Source organism: Abramis brama, assembly GCF_963993115.1.
Source record: "Abramis brama genome assembly, chromosome: 3".
Classification (NCBI taxonomy): domain Eukaryota; kingdom Metazoa; phylum Chordata; class Actinopteri; order Cypriniformes; family Leuciscidae; genus Abramis; species Abramis brama.
The window spans coordinates 54,080,757-54,100,159 of NC_139965.1; positions in this window are offsets into that span (position 1 = coordinate 54,080,757).

Consider the following 19,403-nt stretch of genomic DNA (forward strand, 5'->3'; position numbering starts at 1 on the left):
TTAGAGACTTGTAAGCAACTAACCAGAATTGCTTACTAAGCAATACCCTAACAACCACCCAGAACACACTAGCAACTGCATAGACAGGCCTATGCCCTGGCAGCCACCCATAGCCCCCTAGGAACAAAGTGGGGTGTTATCATAATAATCTTGTTTGTATATATTATTTTGAGGAGTATTTATGGTAATATGTATATTACTCCCTTTGACCTCTTATTAAGGCTAAGTATAGACCATGTACATATCGTTGTGTACATTATAAAAGGTTGTGTTTCGCTATGGTGCATCCACAAAATCCATGTTTCGGAGGCCTACGGTATAATAAGCAAAGCTATTACGTTCAGTCGATTTTCCTCCTCACAGTAGAGGTGAAGAGGCGGGAGTTTAATGTATGTGCTCAGGGCTGCATCCTGCTTTAATCTTTATGGGAAATATCGGTGAGATCAAACATCTATTAACTCAGTTATAATAAAGAAGTTGCTTTATGCAGAGGCTGCGCTAATCAAGTACAAGCGCCCGGACTCGTGCTGAGTCCAGAATGTATGGGAGAAATTAGCGGTAATTCTCATTTTAATGTAAATGAGCTTTTGAAGGCGATGTGCCAATCTCAGCGCACGGCAGGAAGACGGTTTACCGCTTAGCAAATGACAGTTTGGTGATAAATCATCTATAATTAAACAATTTGGCACGAGCGTGTTGACGCCAGCCATCTTTCCTGGTGGTCTCTTAATGAAGTCGAAAGTACTGATAGGCCGAATGTTTCCGCAATCGAGGAACGCCGTGTTCGCGTCTGACCCCCTGTTTCTTAATCAGCAGCACTTTATGATATATCCGTCCCTATTTGCTTTTTAAACATCCTCATACATAGTTTATGTGGACGAGCGCTCTCTCTAGGCACACTTGAAGCTGAGAGCCATTTCTCTTAGTAGGAGATTAATTGCTTTTGATCAAAGTTGTCACAGTATTGCGCAGGCCGTAATGGACTTAAAGTTGAACAGGTAGTGCAATGAATGAGGTAAAAAAAAAAGAAAAAAAAAGAGCCCAACGTTATCTTGTTGTTCGTGTTCCTGGTTGAGGAAATTTAATTCGTCCTCCTTGTTTACCCTCCACGTTTGTTCGGGTTACAAGGCTTCAATGTCAGCGGTGATGCCGACAGCGGCTGAAACATGCTGCTATCAGACAGGAGAACCGGAGGTTGGGTTCACACTCAGCTCATTTGGAAGGGGTATATATCAAAGAAGACCATGTGACAGAGATTAATGTCGGCCCGGTTCATGGAATAACATCCCCCTCCTTGCCCTGAAACAACTTCCTGATAAAAACACCAGTGTAACACCTTAACGTTGCGGTAATAACAGAAAGGCATTATTCTGGAAAAGTTTATGACTGACAGATAGGGTAACGGACAGGCTTCTCATCTGCCGCAAATTAATATTTTTATGTGCTCTGTTGTATATCATGCCATGATTTGTAAGTCTTTTTGAGACTGGTGTCAAAAAAAAAAGATGCAATCACATATTCATTATGTGATATGCGAAACAAGGACGTTATTCTTGTTAGTGGGGGAACGTAATGTGATCACATTCATGCAAGATGTTGTTTAATCTCTGTACTGTTGGACATTCAAATGCAAGTTCATGAAAAAATAAGAATAAGAATCATGAAAAAAACATATCAGCACAGTGACTCTTGCACACATTTTGAGTGTTCAAGGCAATTACAGATTTAAAGGGATAGTTCACCCAAAAACTAAAATTGTGTCATTACTTACTCTCAAGTTGTTCCAAACGTGTATGATTATCTTTCTTCTGTTGAACACAAAAGAAGATATTTTGAAGAATGTTGTTAACTCGGAAAAAACATTGGGTGTCGTCAACTGTATGGTTACCAAACTTTTATAATCGCGATTAATAGATTTGACAGCACTTGTCTTTATTGTTCTATTGCGAGATGTATATTTTAGTCGATTTTGTTCTAATTTAGAGCAAGCGATTCTCAAAAATATGTGTATAAATATAAATATATTAAGATGTATATATGATTGGTTTTCACAGGTGAAAAATCTAGTGATCAAAAGTAATTAAGAGATTTAGATAATGGTATAAGATAAGAGGGTGTGATTCTTAAAAAAAGCATCAATTAAGATACGACCAATTATATTAAGTAAAAAAAAAAATGGTTGTCAATGAGTCTGATGTGAGTTTAACATTTTCCAAATGTAATTAGCAGTCATTTAAAGACCCCCTGTAGTCAATAACTGTATCACTTAAAACTAATCTTTGATTACCAAAATTACATCTTTAAATGTTTTTTTTTTCCTTGAAATTTCTTCATGCCTTAAAATAGCTTAAATGTAACTCGACACTATTACCTCATTTAAGTATACTAATTTAGTATTTATAGTTCTATGAATATGCAAATTAGCCCCGCCTCCACTTACTCACATCAGCTCAGAGATCCACTCGTTAACGATCACACGTTGACGTGATTGGTTACAAGGTAGTTTGTGATGTCAGAAACACCAGCGATTTCAAACCGTGTTCACTGCAGTTTTAAGGAGAAAATACAATGGTGTTGACTAATGAATTTGCACATGGTTTGTCTTAAAGCATATTAAAAACACCACATAGGCATATAAACAACATTAAAAGTTTTATTTTCAACACGGGGACTTTAAGAAACCGTGTTGAGAAATATAGGGTATGGCTTTAATTTCAATTATTAATGTATCTGATTTGAGGCAGAATTAATATATTATGAAGTTGTTCCTCACTGTAGTTGAAAATGACTTGTTATTTTGTGGGACAGATACATTCAACTTGACTTCCACATCCACCAAAAATCACTTTGACACCAGTTGGTCAAATAAATTGCAGAAATGATTCAGAAAACTGAAGTTACCTCTGAGAAAAGCTGCAGCATCGTTTGTTTACAGATCCTGTTTGTTAGATAATGTAGTGGCGTTCAGATATTTTAATGTACAAATATGTTTTGAGGACACTGAACATGTTGTTGTACGATGCAAAGCAGGGGCTTTTCTTTCTCTCCTAATGTCTTTCTCTCCAGCCCCTCCCTGCATTTATTTATGCCCGACTCAGAGTCTCCACAGTCAGTATCCATCCATTATGTCCTCCCCTCTTTAATTTGGTTGGCAAATTTAATTTACAAATGAATACCTTGCCTTTCTAATGGCCCATCGGGAAAGATAAATACACTTTTGTATGGAGAGTGTTTGATCACTTTTCCCCTCCTTGTCTTCTTCTTTGATGCTAGTGAGCTGGCTAGAGAGAAGCCATAGATGACAGCAGGAAGAGAATGAACGCTTTAAATGATATAGCATGAGCAGCTAATGTTGCGTCGTGATTGAGCAGTTTGCTGCGCAAATGTATGCTGTAACGTTGCCAGATTAATTGAGCTCCATATTACTGTTGGAGCCTGAGCTGAGCACTGAATACTTTTATTAGTGTATGAATACAAATAGATGTTGGAATTCAAACATTCATGTTTTAGTCTTTGTATCAACATGTATCAACATTACTATCTTGGGATATTAACTTGGTTTGATCCTCTGGTTGAATTAACTACTTAAATGTTTCATAAATAAATAAATAACCCATATTATTTACGTAATATCAAGAAAATTATATTGCATCGCTTCTGCTCCAGGGTAGGGTTGCACCAGCTGTCCGTAAGTTCTTTCTTAAAATGGAACGTAAAGTCCACACTAGAGGCTTAGTAACTACTAGCTAGTTTGTAACTAACTCTGTACTTTATTCCGTTGCACCATTTGTTCTTAAGACAGAACGTAGTTAGCAGGTAGTATAATCTCTCCATAAAGTAATGTGTAGCAGGATATGACGTTTACCCTCAATGATCCAATAGCAGCCATCAAATACGTGAGCAGAAGTTGTGTTGAAATGCTGTGAATTTCAGTTTATCCTTCATTTGAACTACTTTTGTCTCATGTAACTAACGGTAAAAACAAGTAACGGTATTTTATTGCCATTAAATACGATACTTAATCATGAATAACATGATAAATGTTTTTATAACATTCAGAAACTGTATTTGAAACGAAATACATAATGATCAATAAATAAATACTGATAAAAATAAATAAAAAAAACATAAAAATGACATTTATTGATTTTGACTGATTTTATTTGACATGCACAACACGGACCAATATTCAGCGGTGCACGGGTTTGTGTTGAAGAGCCACTAAGAAAGTAATCTATTCACTTAATGTTATCTCTCTTAAAATGTAAGTGAGTGTAAATGTCAGCAATATCATATATGTCTAAAGAATTGAACTCTGTCAGGGAAAAGAAGAGCTTATTGATGCAGTTCAGTCTGTCTGCTATTTTATTCCAACCACTAGGCTACTCCTGATCAGAGGCTTCCGTAAATATTTAGTTTATACGTAGAGTTACGCTTCAACTTAGTTTAATGGTGCAATGAATAAATATTTAGTAGCCTAGGGCATAAGTTGTAACTCAGTGTCCATTTATGTCAAAACTAGGCTAAGTTGGAACCGGCCCCAGGTATTAGCATGTTTCGTTAAATAATAGACATTTTACTCAAGATCCTTTCAAAGGAGCGAACAAAGATGAGCATATCCAATTTCCATTGCATGCAGACTGATATTGTTGTGTCAATTCATGGTTACAAGTTGTACTGAGCACTCCCAAACTGCAGGGGGCAACCATGCAACCAGAGTTGGTGGAACCAACTTCTAGGAAGTGCTCTTACTTGGGACCATATTTACCTGCGCACCCACAGGGAACTTCATGGTTTAGTATATGACTTTTTGTGAATTGTGAGTATATGACTTGGTTGTAACGTGCAATTTAAATTAAATAGTGCAGACTTTATTATGTGAACGTAGAACTTGACAGAAGTAACGTTACTCTAAGCATGTGTATTGTTTAATTATTATATAAGTTTAATTATGGGATTGGTATTTTAATTATTAACTATTAGAGATCCTAGGTTTAGAGATCTAAATTACTTTGTTTGGTTTGAGGATTCAGTACCATTTTTGTATTATTACTTTGAGAAAGTGTTATTGAGATTTATTTGTAACTAATTCATGTTTTGTTTGTGTATCTTAAAGGTTATCAACCTATTCTGTTTCATCCCAAATCTATCAAACCATCTTTAAGAAAATAAAAAATCATAAAGTGAACAGATTTGAGTTGTCCTTTGCGTTCATCAGAGATAAAGCAGTTTTCAAGTTTGGGCAGAGCTGTGGTCAATCAGAAAACACACAAAACTTGAAGGATATCTAAAAGTTTTTTTTTTCTTTTTTTTTTCTCTTCTAACTAATATTTATATTACTAACAGATATTTAAACTGAATAAAATGGCAAAACGAACTAGCTAGGTGGTTAGATAATAACCTTAAAACAAAGTCCATATATATTGACCATTAGTTCGTACAGCGTGTAACACTTTCTCTGAAAAGCGCATATGGTTTACGGGTAAAAAAATTAAATAAAATATTAAAATATTTTCATGGTGACTAGGGCTGCAACAACTAATCGATTTTGAAAATAATCGACAGCTAATTTTATTATTGATTAGTCGCGTCTGCGCACTGCGCCCGTGAAACCATCAGCCAGTCACGTCGCTAATTTTTATGGACAAAAATGCACATGGAAAACCGCGGAGGACACAGAGTGAGCTGCTCCGGGAAAGGTACATGATCCAAGTTGTCCGAAACATAACATTAGAATGCTTTCTATTAATAAGCGGTTCAAACAAAAGCATAAGCGTTTACTGAGTCTTGCTGTCTCGTGCTTTGACAGATGAGTGTGTTGTTTATTGCCTTTGACACGTGTTTTCCACAATGCATAATGTTACATCCACAGATAGTTATAGAAGGATATATAGATAGTTATATCATTATCTGTAAATGTTAGAAAGTCCCGCGTGTATCATTTAGCATATTCTGACACAACAATCTTCTTGTTAACCTTCACATAGCCTACTTCAATGAACGAGGCCTGAGGGGCGCAATGGCGCATGCGCGTCAAACAAACAAACAAATCTAAAATGCACATTTTGCTAAAATATTTATTGTTTGACTTTAAGTGTAGGGGAAAAATATACAACATCAATCATTGGTACAGCCAACAGAAGAGTGAATGTGTCTAAATTACTAAAATTATTTAAAAAAAACTATATAAAAAAAAAACTAAATAAAAAAAGAGCACAAAATGTTACTTTGTATGGGTTATGAGGAACACACCTTGTACAAGTGAACATTTTGTGCTTTTTTTTATATTTTGAATTCAGTCGTTTTAATTTCTGGTTTAAAATTGTAAGCAATCAGTTGTTTTTTAGGTTCAAATGTAATGTTTGTATTTTAAAGGGGTCCTATTATGCTTTTTCACTTTTTCAACTTTAGTTAGTCTGTAATGTTGCTGTTTCAGCATAAAACAGATCTGCAAGGTTACAAAGCTCAAAGTCCATTCCAAAGGGAGATAAGCTATTTTATTTAACAGAACTTTTCAAAAACTAAAACAATCGGCTCGTTTGGATTACAGCACATTTTTACTCGATCTTATGAAGTCATAATGTTCCTCATTTAAATAATCCCCGCCCACAGAATACGCAAATAAGTTGGTGAGGCCTGGTTTTGCTGCGCTAGAGAAGATGAAGAGTGTCGTTGCTTTTTTTTCCACCCTGGAAAAAGTTTGTCCTAAGGCTGACAAACTTAGAGAGGTTAAAATGTAAATTTTTAACACTGTTCCTTAACATTATAACCTCAACATTTGTCTGTGCACTGCACATTTTACAGAGAACAGCAGACAGACAGAGTACAATGCAGGCTATACACACAAAAGCTTCTCCTGATTATGGATCACATCTTGTAAGTATGTCTTATTATTTTTAGTTGTGTTTTGCTGTTTTGTTTTCTATTAACAGTTCCAATTATAAGTTTTATGTAGTTGCTATGATAGCTACAGTGAGGAAAATAAGTGTTTGAACACCCTGCTATTTTGCAAGTTCTTCCACTTGGAAATCATGGAGGGGTCTGAAATTGTCATCGTAGGTGCATGTCCACTGTGAGAGACATAATCTAAAAAAAAAAATCCAGAAATCACAATATATGATTTTTTAACTATTTATTTGTATGATACAGCTGCAAATAAGTATTTGAACACCTGTCTATCAGCTAGAATTCTGACCCTCAAAGACCTGTTAGTCTGCCTTTAAAATGTCCACCTCCACTCCATTTATTATCCTAAATTAGATGCACCTGTTTGAGGTCGTTAGCTGCACAAAGACACCTGTCCACCCCATACAATCAGTAAGAATCCAACTACTAACATGGCCAAGACCAAAGAGCTGTCCAAAGACACTAGAGACACAATTGTACACCTCCACAAGGCTGGAAAGGGCTACGGGGAAATTGCCAAGCAGCTTGGTGAAAAAAGGTCCACTGTTGGAGCAATCATTAGAAAATGGAAGAAGCTAAACATGACAGTCAATCTCCCTCGGACTGGGGCTCCATGCAAGATCTCACCTCGTGGTGTCTCAATGATCCTAAGAAAGGTGAGAAATCAGCCCAGAACTACACGGGAGGAGCTGGTCAATGACCTGAAAAGAGCTGGGACCACCGTTTCCAAGGTTACTGTTGGTAATACACTAAGACGTCATGGTTTGAAATCATGCATGGCACGGAAGGTTCCCCTGCTTAAACCAGCACATGTCAAGGCCCGTCTTAAGTTTGCCAATGACCATTTGGATGATCCAGAGGAGTCATGGGAGAAAGTCATGTGGTCAGATGAGACCAAAATAGAAATTTTTGGTCATAATTCCACTAAACGTGTTTGGAGGAAGAAGAATGATGAGTACCATCCCAAGAACACCATCCCTACTGTGAAGCATGGGGTGGTAGCATCATGCTTTGGGGGTGTTTTTCTGCACATGGGACAGGGCGACTGCACTGTATTAAGGAGAGGATGACCGGGGCCATGTATTGCGAGATTTTGGGGAACAGCCTCCTTCCCTCAGTTAGAGCATTGAAGATGGGTCGAGGCTCGGTCTTCCAACATGACAATGACCCGAAGCACACAGCCAGGATAACCAAGGAGTGGCTCTGTAAGAAGCATATCAAGGTTCTGGCGTGGCCTAGCCAGTCTCCAGACCTAAACCCAATAGAGAATCTTTGGAGGGAGCTCAAACTCCGTGTTTCTCAGCGACAGCCCAGAAACCTGACTGATCTAGAGAAGATCTGTGTGGAGGAGTGGGCCAAAATCCCTCCTGCAGTGTGTGCAAACCTCGTGAAAAACTACAGGAAACGTTTGACCTCTGTAATTGCAAACAAAGGCTACTGTACCAAATATTAACATTGATTTTCTCAGGTGTTCAAATACTTATTTGCAGCTGTATCATACAAATAAATAGTTAAAAAATCATACATTGTGATTTCTGGATTTTTTTTTTTTAGATTATGTCTCTCACAGTGGACATGCACCTACTGTACGATGACAATTTCAGACCCCTCCATGATTTCTAAGTGGGAGAACTTGCAAAATAGCAGGGTGTTCAAATACTTATTTTCCTCACTGTATGATGTAAATGAAGGGCAAAGCTTTGCCTCTGCTAGCCTGATTATTAACATTACAGTATTGATGAAGTGTTTACTTAAGCTTTTGTAAGCTCTTGCTTTTGGAAGACTGTTCACCGCCCCTTAGGAAAATTATCCATGATTTTGTGATCGATTACTGTTTATATTACCATAGTTTTCCGACAAATATGATTAAATGGTGGATAACAAAAAAACAACATACCACTCTGTATGGCTGTAATCTCCAAGTCGATTTGTCGATTATTTGGTCGATACGTTCTGGCGCGACAAATTCTGATTGGTCGATTTTTTTGCCGCGTTCATTTAATCAGTTTTGCCCATGGTTTTGCCGCGTTCATTTCATCAGGTGGAAAGCACTAATTGCTAATGGGGGTGTTTTCAGAGCACCCCTGTTTCACAGGTAACAGTCTGTCTTCAGAACACCCCCCTTGTTTTCACTTCTTTTGGATTAGCCCAACCCACTGGAGAAGAGCGACAGATTGAAGAAAGTAGGCTACTAGAAGGTTTGCTGAATATTATTTATTTAATTGTGAGAGCGTTTAATTCATAGTCATTCAGTCCTCTTCTACCATGTCAACAAAGACATCGGCAGTGTGGCAGAATTTTTTTTAAAGTTAATAGTCTATTCGTGTCTCAGCCGCGAAGCTGAGATTTTCTTTGGTTGATTACAGCCCTACCACTCTGAAACATCCTGTGAAATCCGTGCTTGCAAAGTCTGTGCTTGAAATCCGTTCAACACGATCCTCTTGTCCGTTAACATTGTCAGGGTCTGAATCGGGTTTGAAATTGACGCCATCTTTAAGATTTACATCTGAGTAGAGCTTGGGGTTATGAAGGGGCGGGACATTTCCTGAACAGGCGCTAGGCGCTGCCAATCACAACACACTGGACCAGCTAACCAATCACCGCACATTTCGTATTTCAGAAGGAGGGGCTCCATCGAAAGCAACGCATTCAACCAGACTGGGGAGAGAGGAACTGTAATAATGTAAAATATGTGAAAAATTATGCGTTTTTTGAACAATCAAGCAGGAAAACATACTCTACTACACCCCAAAAACAGAATCAAGATTTCTTAAAAGGGCATAATAGGACCCCTTTAACACTTTTTTTTTTTGCTCAGAATGTACAGCATAGCCTACATACTTGTTTCCATAGGCTTTATATTACATATTGTTTGGAGAAAAGAAGGATTTCCAAAATAAAACAATATTCTCGAGAATTTTATTGTTTTGTTTGAAACATTATAATTGGTGAAAATTATTATAATTATTTCGATGATCCACTTTGTACATTCTAATAAGCAACTTTGCAACTACATGCCAACTAACTCTCATTAGAGTATTAATAGACTGTATTTGACTGTTATAGACTGTTAGGTTAGGGTAAGGTGTTTGGATTCAGGTTAGTAAAATAAGTTGACATGTAGTTATGAAGTTACTTATTGTCAGTATTATATTTATTGAGGGAGCATCAAAATAAAAGTGTTAGCAGATATTAAGCAGTCAGTCTACAAATACTCTGATGAATGATAGTTGACATATGGTTGCAAAGTTACTTATAGTTAGTAGAATGTTTAAAGTGGACCATTGAAATAAAGTGTTACAATAAATTGTAACTTTTTTGTCCTAGAAGTGTTTAATGTTTAGCATCCCTTCAAACTAATGTGAAACTGAAGTAGTTTGATAAAAAAGCTTGCTTAATTTCCACCTTTAAAAACTTGTATATTTGTAATATTTTATCCTGTATATTGAGACATAAATGTACTGAATATAAGGAATGATCCACATATCTTTAGCCATGACAACATTTGAGAGATGTGTTGGTGTTACACTATAAATGAGCATTCTCTCTGATGAGCCACTTCCATAAAGGGTCCACTGAGCACAAAAGAGGAAAATGAGAAAGTGTAGAACAATGAAAAGGCTTTCATTTAAGAGCATCAGATTATCAGAAAGAGGGGGAGAATCTTCACAGAAGTAATCAAGCCTTGATGAAATAAAGGAATGCGTTAAGCCTCCATAGAGTCAACGCAATGTACTGTGATGGCCACAAGTACATAAACCCACACAAAACCCCAGAGCATTAGCATTCTCATTTCAAATGTCTTAAAGGCTGGGGAAACATGCAAATTGTTTTAAATGGATGACAAATGTGGTGATAGAGATTTCTGGAGCCCCTTTTCTCTGCCTGTAGATCCCCTTTGAAAGCACATGTTTAATTCTATCTATGGCAATATATGTGTTCATTTTGTCTTTTAATATCTTTATTTTCTCTTAGAAAAATGAAATCTCTCCAAGGAAAACAAAACTAGCTGATTTGTAAATTCTCTCTTGAAGTTTGTAATGTAGGGGAGAGCGGGGCACAACCTAACACATTTTGGTTTTGGCTCAATTATAAAAAAAAAAAAATTAAGTTAGATTAATCTTTTTTTTAACACAAGCAACATCTCTGCTACAAATGAACATTTAACGTTTTTCTAGGACCTACCATTTTCGTACAGTTGCACTGAAAGTGACAGAAGAGCAAATGTTACAACTTACCCCATATGCGGGGTTAATAGTAACAGCCAGAGGGGTTAGTTGTAACACTTGTGTGTAACACACATAATTCAGTACTATTTTATCTATAGTTTGATATTGTTTGTGCATCTGTGTAGATAAATATCCATACATCCATCCCTCATCAGTCATCCTTCTATTATGGATCAATATCATGGATAGAGATATAGGAAAGGGCTGCACAGTTTTTCAATCAATCAATCAATCAATCAATCAATCAATCAATCAATCAATCAATCAAATATTGTAATTGCAATTGATTTATATTTTGTGTGGCAGCTGCATGCAAAATTATTTTTATTAATAATAATAACAGTAATAATAATAAAAACGCATTTTAAAGGGTTTATTGCATGAAAAACAGGCTATATTTTTAATAAATAAACAAGTGATCAATGCATAGTAAACAAATCCCATAGCCTACAAAGTGAAAAAAAATCATACTTTGACATTTAAATTCCAACATTGTTTGTGAAAGTCCAAAAAAGTTAAATGTGGCAAAATAAATATATAAATAAATACTCAAACCTGAAAAGTTGTGTTGCTCCCTGTTTTCATTTCATTATCGTTGTACACTTGGCGGCTTAGTTGTAACACTGTGCTACAACTAACCCCGCTGTGTAAAAAGTATGTTAAGCCTAGCTAACAGTTGCTAGGAGTTGCTGACATGTTTCAAAATGGTGCTGTGTTTTAGCCAACAAGACAGTGATTAAGGTAATATAAAGTTAGATTTGATGACTTACACATCCAACTCAGAAACCAAAAAAAAAAACGTATGATGAAAATATTTACTTGCATCGTGTCAAAACACTCTTTGTCCAGTGTCTTCATGAAATCTTATCAAAACTTCCAAAACAAATCCGCGGGAGACTGTCTTCTGGCAGCGAAAGAAAAGAGCGGAAACACAACCTGCTTGACCCTGACTAACTATGGAAAAGGTCCGTGTTACATTTAACCCCGCGTTAGGTTGTGCCCTGCGCTCCCCTGCCTCTGTCCTTCATTGACTGGACAAGCAGGTAGCCCCGCCCCAAACTCGATCCATTGGCTGAGCCTGAAGCTGACAAGCCAGCTTGCTCAAACAAATAGAGCAAAGCTATAGAGTAGGGCTGTGCAATTAATTGAATTTCGATTTCGATTTTTGCTCCCAACGATCACCAAAATAGTATAATCGAGTAAAAACGATTATTTTGCCATGTTCTGTTTGGAAAGAACGCTCTTATTTTGTCTTTTGTTCTGAATGACGCGCGCACGCGCACATCCGCCCCTCCCGATGCCATAAACTCTCTCAGCTTGAATGTTTAAACTGATAAAACTTAAAAAGAAGTGAAAATGATAAACTTTAGTTACGATGCAATGCTGGTCCGATTGTACAAGTGACAATTCCATCATGTCCCGACTCCTAAACGCGAATGTGTAGTTTCGACGCTTGCCTTGTCCAGCGCATTTTGAGAGACAGAGAGAGAGAAGACGCAGCACCGCTGAACACTCACGCGGTTTGTGAAATTGCGTCTTGGAGAAAGTTTTAAAATGATTGATTTGATTTTATAGTCTGTGTGGATTCATTTAGGCTACTCATACAATCTACATGCTAAAGTGAATCAATGTTTGCGGGGGGATTTCCCGCATTATAAGTGGTAGACCTGCGGGAATTATTAAAATACTCATTGAAGTATTATCTGTTATATATTATTTATTTTAATAGTTCAAAAAGTACAATAAATGTTCAAATTTCGATTTTTTTAATAATTGTTGAAAGGTGTCTTTGGTAACACTTTACAATAAGGTTCATTAATTAGCATTAGTTAACTACCTTTGTTAAGATTAACTAATAATGAACAATACTTCTACAGCATTTACTAATCTTAGTTAATATTAATTTCACCATTTACTAATGAAAGGTTGTATTTGTTAACATTAGTTAATGCACTGTGAACTAACATGAACAAACAATGAACAGCTGTATTTTTATTAACTAACAATAAAAAAGATTAATAAATACTGTAACAAATGTATTTCTCATTGTTAGTTCATGTTAGTTAATACATTAACTGTTAACTAATTAACATTATTGTAAAGTGTTACTGTGTCTTTTTAATAAATGCAACACGTTCCCAAAGTCATGTGAAATAATCGTGTTACATAATCGTGATTTCAATACTGACCAAAATAATCGTGATTATGATTTTTTCCATAATTGAGCAGCCCTACTATAGAGTCAGTCAGCAAATCGATTACTTAAAGTTGTCTTGGCACATTAAACTGCTTAGAAAAAAACATTTTAACAAAAAAAACATTAATGATTTCACCTTTATACAAAGCCACGTATTTAACAGCTTTCAAGTGGAACGAAACTCAGAGCTTACAAATTCACATCATTTAGCCACCAATTTATCAATTGCCATTTGAGTGTGTTGCCTTTCTGGTGAAGGCCATCGAAAAAATAGGCTCTGAGAATGGGCCCTTCTTGCTACTTCATTTAACCCTTTCCCCGCCATTGACGGAAATATCTGTCATTTGTGAGCCAACTTCCTTGCCATTGACAGAATTTTCTGGCAATCTGTGTTTTCACTACCTCCTGATCAAAACACGTGCGAGGAAGATGCAGAAACAAGCGATATTATATGTAATCATGCATATGTAAAATAACGCGAACACCAACATTAAACAGCATATAAATCAAAACTGTTGAAAACAAAATGTTACTGAATGAAATGTTGATCCAGGATGAGCTTTAGGACTGTGCAAGCTTTAGGGGTGTTGATAGACCTGATCTACTCCATCTGTGTTTTGATCTTCGTTCTGAATCCTATCTGGACTAAGTCTTTGACAAAAACTTGATTTTCTCAGCTTTTTGCTCAAAATGTTGCCTTTTTTATGCAACTTACAATTTTCAAGTGTTGATAAAAAAAGAAAAAAAGAATGCGTGAGGCTAGGATAAAACAGGTTGTTTTCTTTATTTTTTTTTTTTTTAAATAAGCAGAGGCTTTGTTCTTTCTTCTGATAAATTGCATGTTCAGATATGAAATATTCTGGGGGCCATGAAACTTTTGTGAAAATGACCAAAATCTCTGGCAGTAGCTGACAAAAAAACGGGGCAGAAAGAGTTAAGTGCATTAAAATTAAATTTTCAGGTGATACATGAAAAAAAGTAAATAACTTTTAATAAAAAAGGCCTGAAATATGCTGGAAAAAAAAATGAAATATGCTTATCATAACTGGCATTGTACAAACGGTTGAACACTGACAAAAGCAGTCAAGGACATTGGTCTGAGAAAATCACGCCATTCTATCTAATCTTACCCTGCATCTTTCCATCTGAGCTGTGTCACGATTCCATTAGAAAGCTCGTGAAATTTAATTTCCACCCTTTGCTGTGGACACTGTTGATTTGGCTATTCTCAGACAATCGAGAACATCTTTTCCTGTTTAGAGAGGTACACAAAGACATGCTGTGGTTCAAAACACAAATTGTGCTGTACAGATCTAAAGTTTCTCTCTTACAGCACAGCCAGAGTGTAATATCAATTAGTATCAATATAAAGTCCGTCGCATTTTGTAGCTTATTCTGGCCAATTACATCTTGTGTGTACATACACGTGACATTTAAAATGGATGACCTCAGTTTGTTTTGGTATACACTACGACTACCGCTTAACCGTTTGAACATTTTTGAAAGTCTTTTATGCTCACCAAGATTGCATATATGTGATCAAAAACAGAGAAAAAAATCAGTAATGTAGTGAAATATTATTACAATTTAAAATAACTGTTTTCTATGTGAATATTTTAAAATGTAATTTATTCCTGTGATGCAAAGCTGAATTTTCAGCATCATTACTCCAGTATTAAGTGTCACATGATCCTTTAGAAATCATTAAAATAATGCTGATTTGCCGCTCAAGAAACACTTATTATTATTATTATTATTATTATTATTAACGTTGTAATCGGTTCACATTTTTGTGGAAACTGTGACACATTTTTTTCCAGGATTTTTTGATGAATTGAAAGTTCAAAAGAACAGCTTTTATTTGAAATAGAAATATTTTGTAACATTATAAATGTCTTTACTGTCACTTTTGATACATTTAATGCATCCTTGCTAATTAAAGTATGAATTTCTTAAAAAGAAAAACACTGACCCCAAACATTTGAACAGTAGGCCTAGTTTATATGCATATGAACATGTTATTAAATGCCTCAAACTATAAAAACAATATCTTTTGAAGATTTAAGACCACTAACCTGCCAACTTTAGGCAAATCTTATGATCGTAGTTTAAATTTTTATATTGTATGCTTCGCTTTGGTTTCCAGGCAGACTTGTGAACCTCGACTTTAAACGTTGTTTAAAGCATGCAAACCAGTTGGAACTTCTGACTTTCTACTAACTTACATTCCCGTGGGTAATATCAGACAGCCAGTTGGCGGACTTTCGGTGGTGTGTGGGTGTGTGTCGTCTGAAGCTGAGTGCTGTAACCACTGCATGGATTCTGATTGTCAGATGCTTGTAGTCCATGTCTGCCAGTGGAAAAACAAGGGGAAGAGTATCATAAAAAGACAATAAATAAATAAATAAAGGGGATTGAATAGTAGTGGGGATTTGGTTTGAAGGACATATTAACAGAGAAACCATGTGTAAAGTGCAACCCAGGTCAGAGATTTGAGTAGTAATCAAAGGAACACATGAGGTAATGAAGTGCTGATGTGATGAGTGTGCTAGAGATTAACCAAACTGCCTTGGTGCAGCAGGAAGTGCTATTATATCTGTGGATAGTGCTATTGTGCACCTCTTGTGGCAGCTGGGCTTGTTCTTTCTCCTTTTATCACTCTTCACCTCAATCCCACCTTAACTGCCTCTCAGCGCTTTGGCTTCTTGAGGAATACTTTACCTGACAGATCTTTTGTATTCACCAGTCAATTTGGTCTGGTGTAGTATTATTCCTTTAACAAAGAAGTACAAAAATAGATGATGGTACTACAATTATTATATATTTTTTAATGGTATTCTTTCCTTAGTTCCTTAGAGTAGATTGTATAAATATAACATCAATACCATAAATTCATTCAGTAAAAACATTAATTTAATAGAAAATTTGTTGTTTTGTTTTTACAGCCTGGCAGCAACTGTATTCCAAAAAAAAAAAAGAAGCTATTTAAAAGCTATGAAAATCTATTTCATTGCAAATTTTCATATTCATTTTACAAATGTTTTCCATCTTGTTAACATTTTGAACAAATATTTAAAATCTATATACTTATAATACACATTTTCCTGTGATTCCTCCATGTTAGGATCTCATTTCACTCATTGCAGAAGTTATATCTAGCTAGATTTTTTTTTAGTTGGCATCATTTGAAAGTAGTAGTCTTTATTTAGATTACTTGTCCTCCATAGTTACAGTTTTGAAACTAGCAGGCCCAACTCAAATATAAAAATAATTTAGTTTGACATAGACCAGAATATTTAAAATAGTTTCTATTTTTATAATCTGTTTACATTTTAAATTTAGTTAAAGATATTAAACTTTTATTCGTTGTGTTTTGTCAATTTTATTAGTTTTATGAGTTTTTTTAAATATTATTTTTAATTCAGTTTTAGTTATTTTAGTACATCATGTTAAACTCAATGGAAATATTTTCTTTGCAACTAGCTGAAATAAAATAAGTTTTTTTTATTTTTTTTATTAGGCCTATATTTTATTCAGTTAACATTCATATTATTTCAAGTAAAAATGTTTTATTTTAATGGTTTTACTTTTCGTTTTAGTTAACTATAAAAGCCCTGACACAGACTATCTCTTCTTCTCTGATATAGTTTTAATGTTAAATGAGCATTTTAGGTCTCAAAAAGATGCCATTTGCTCACTCGCATGCTCACAAACATTCTCATGCCCTCAACCACACACACTGTATGTATATCTGAACACACTGCAGATCTGCAGAGAGCTATCTCTTGAACAAGCAGATACTGTCCTGTGTTTCACCTTCATTTGTTTCTCCTTCCCCGTCATAACGTTCCAAAACAATACCATCACCTTGGGCAATGCACAGCTTTGTAGAACGAAGAACCCAGGGAGTAGAGCGGAGTGAACTTTGCCAGGCTGCCGCATGGGGAATACTGCATTATTGGAAGAAGACTCTGCAGGGGTTTATTTTCGGAACACAGTAAATGACACAAAACATGACACTGTGAAACGGTGTGTGAAACGAAAGTTTGATGTTGTTCTGGTCTGTTGCGAGGGGTTTTATGAGCGCTGCGATCCTCAGGAATGTTCAAGCCGCTCCAGTAGCCTCATGTGAGGAGATAGAGCCACACTCTGAAGGTGCGGACAGATGACCGTACCCTGAGAGGAAATCTGTCATCGCCAGCCAATCAGGTGCTGTCGCTTCCGCGTGACGATTCAATCTGTTATTTAGGTCTAAGCCGAGGCTCTAACACAGATGTATAAAAACATATTTTTCCATAGAGGATTAATGCTATACTGTATACATGCTCAGTCAGGCGTGGGTGGACTATTACTCTCGGGATGGAGTTTTCAGCATCTGTTTTCATTTGGGTTTTACTTCAGCTAATAAGATGGAGAATTACACTGTAGATTTGATATGAAGGTAATGACAGAGTGTTTCAGAGCTGAAATCAGTCTCTTCAAGGCTGATTTCCAATGTCCTTATATCCAGATGATTACCCATCGCTTAATAGATGTTTTTAAGAGCGCTCAGCATGGCCTTCTCAGCTCACTCGTAAATTCTAATAGCAAAAGATATTTTTAGCCTCAAGGCAAGCAAATGAAATTGAGGCAGAGTCTTTCGAACATTTTGTTTCAATGGTTCAGTGTGGTTCTTTTTATGCGATTCTTTTATGTAATTTCACTCTAAATGCATTTAGTATAAATTCACTCATTGGTTCTTGTATCATTACATGTCGGACATGCAAAAGAGATGGTTCTCGGTTCATTGAGTTGTTGACGAGAATCACTAAACGATTCAGTATGATTTGTGAATTAATTTTGTGAACTGCTTCAACCATTTCACTGAAGGATTATTCCAGCTATTCTTTTTACGCTATCATGTTGTCTGGTATTATATGCTCTATAATGTTTCAAAAAGTCATATGCAGGCACATATCATTGCTTATGGTGGTTCTATTCTGTTTTTTTTTTTTGTTTTTTTTACAACATAGGTTTATTGAAAAAACATGCCTGTGGAACCATATCTGCCATCTCTTACGTTTCTTGCACGTTTCGCAGCACTTTCAAAGTGAACAGTCCAGTGTATAGTGCTAAAAGCATGCTCTGTTTTATCTAAAACTTGCAACCTGAATCTGACCATGTTTTCGGTTGTTGTACACATCGTAGCAGTTCAGAAATGATATGTCTGGTGAATGGTGCTAAAAGGTTAATGCCGTATCTCGTTTCAAAATATTAGTAATATAAATTCTATAATCTGCTGCTGTAATCATAATTTGTGTTAAAAGGAATAAAAGTTGTTGGTGTTTCATTTCCACCCGTGTCTATACTCCAAAAGATGAGATGCTTGATGCAGAATGAATAAAGATACTTTTAATGAACACCAAGAGATCGAAGTATACAAGACAACTAACGTTAACACACAAATTATCGATTAATTCATTAATCATTAATTGATTGACCTTATCGATCGATTAACGATTAACTGATAAGCGGCTATTTTCCTGAGAATGTAAATTTCTCACAGTATCAATAGTGTCTTTAACATAAGGCTAAATAAAAATGCATGTTATATTGCTTAATTGATGTTTTATTGTAACAGTTGGGATACGGTACAGATAATGGCATTTATGTAGTTTAACAAAATAAATTATGCACAGAAAATTAAAATACATAAAAAATAATTGTGCACTGGCTCACCTGTTGTATGTGAAACATTAAGCAACATAAAATGAATTTTAAATAAAAATCTATACGGGTAGGCTTAGCCTACACGATATTAAGCCTACATATAATAATCTATCTGGTAAACTACTTGAATGAAAAACTTGAAACATTAGCAGCAGCAGCACTTATAATCCCCCTTGGTCTGAGAAAGGTAACGGTAAGATTACTAGACCTGGAAACTTCAAATATAGAACTGAACACAACTTAAATCATCCCTGAGGAAGGTGACAGTAAAATTAGAGGGCGTCCCTCGTTTACACTGTCAGTGAAATGTGACCGAATTCCGATTTTTTGCTCACATGTGACACAGATCCGATGTGTTCTAT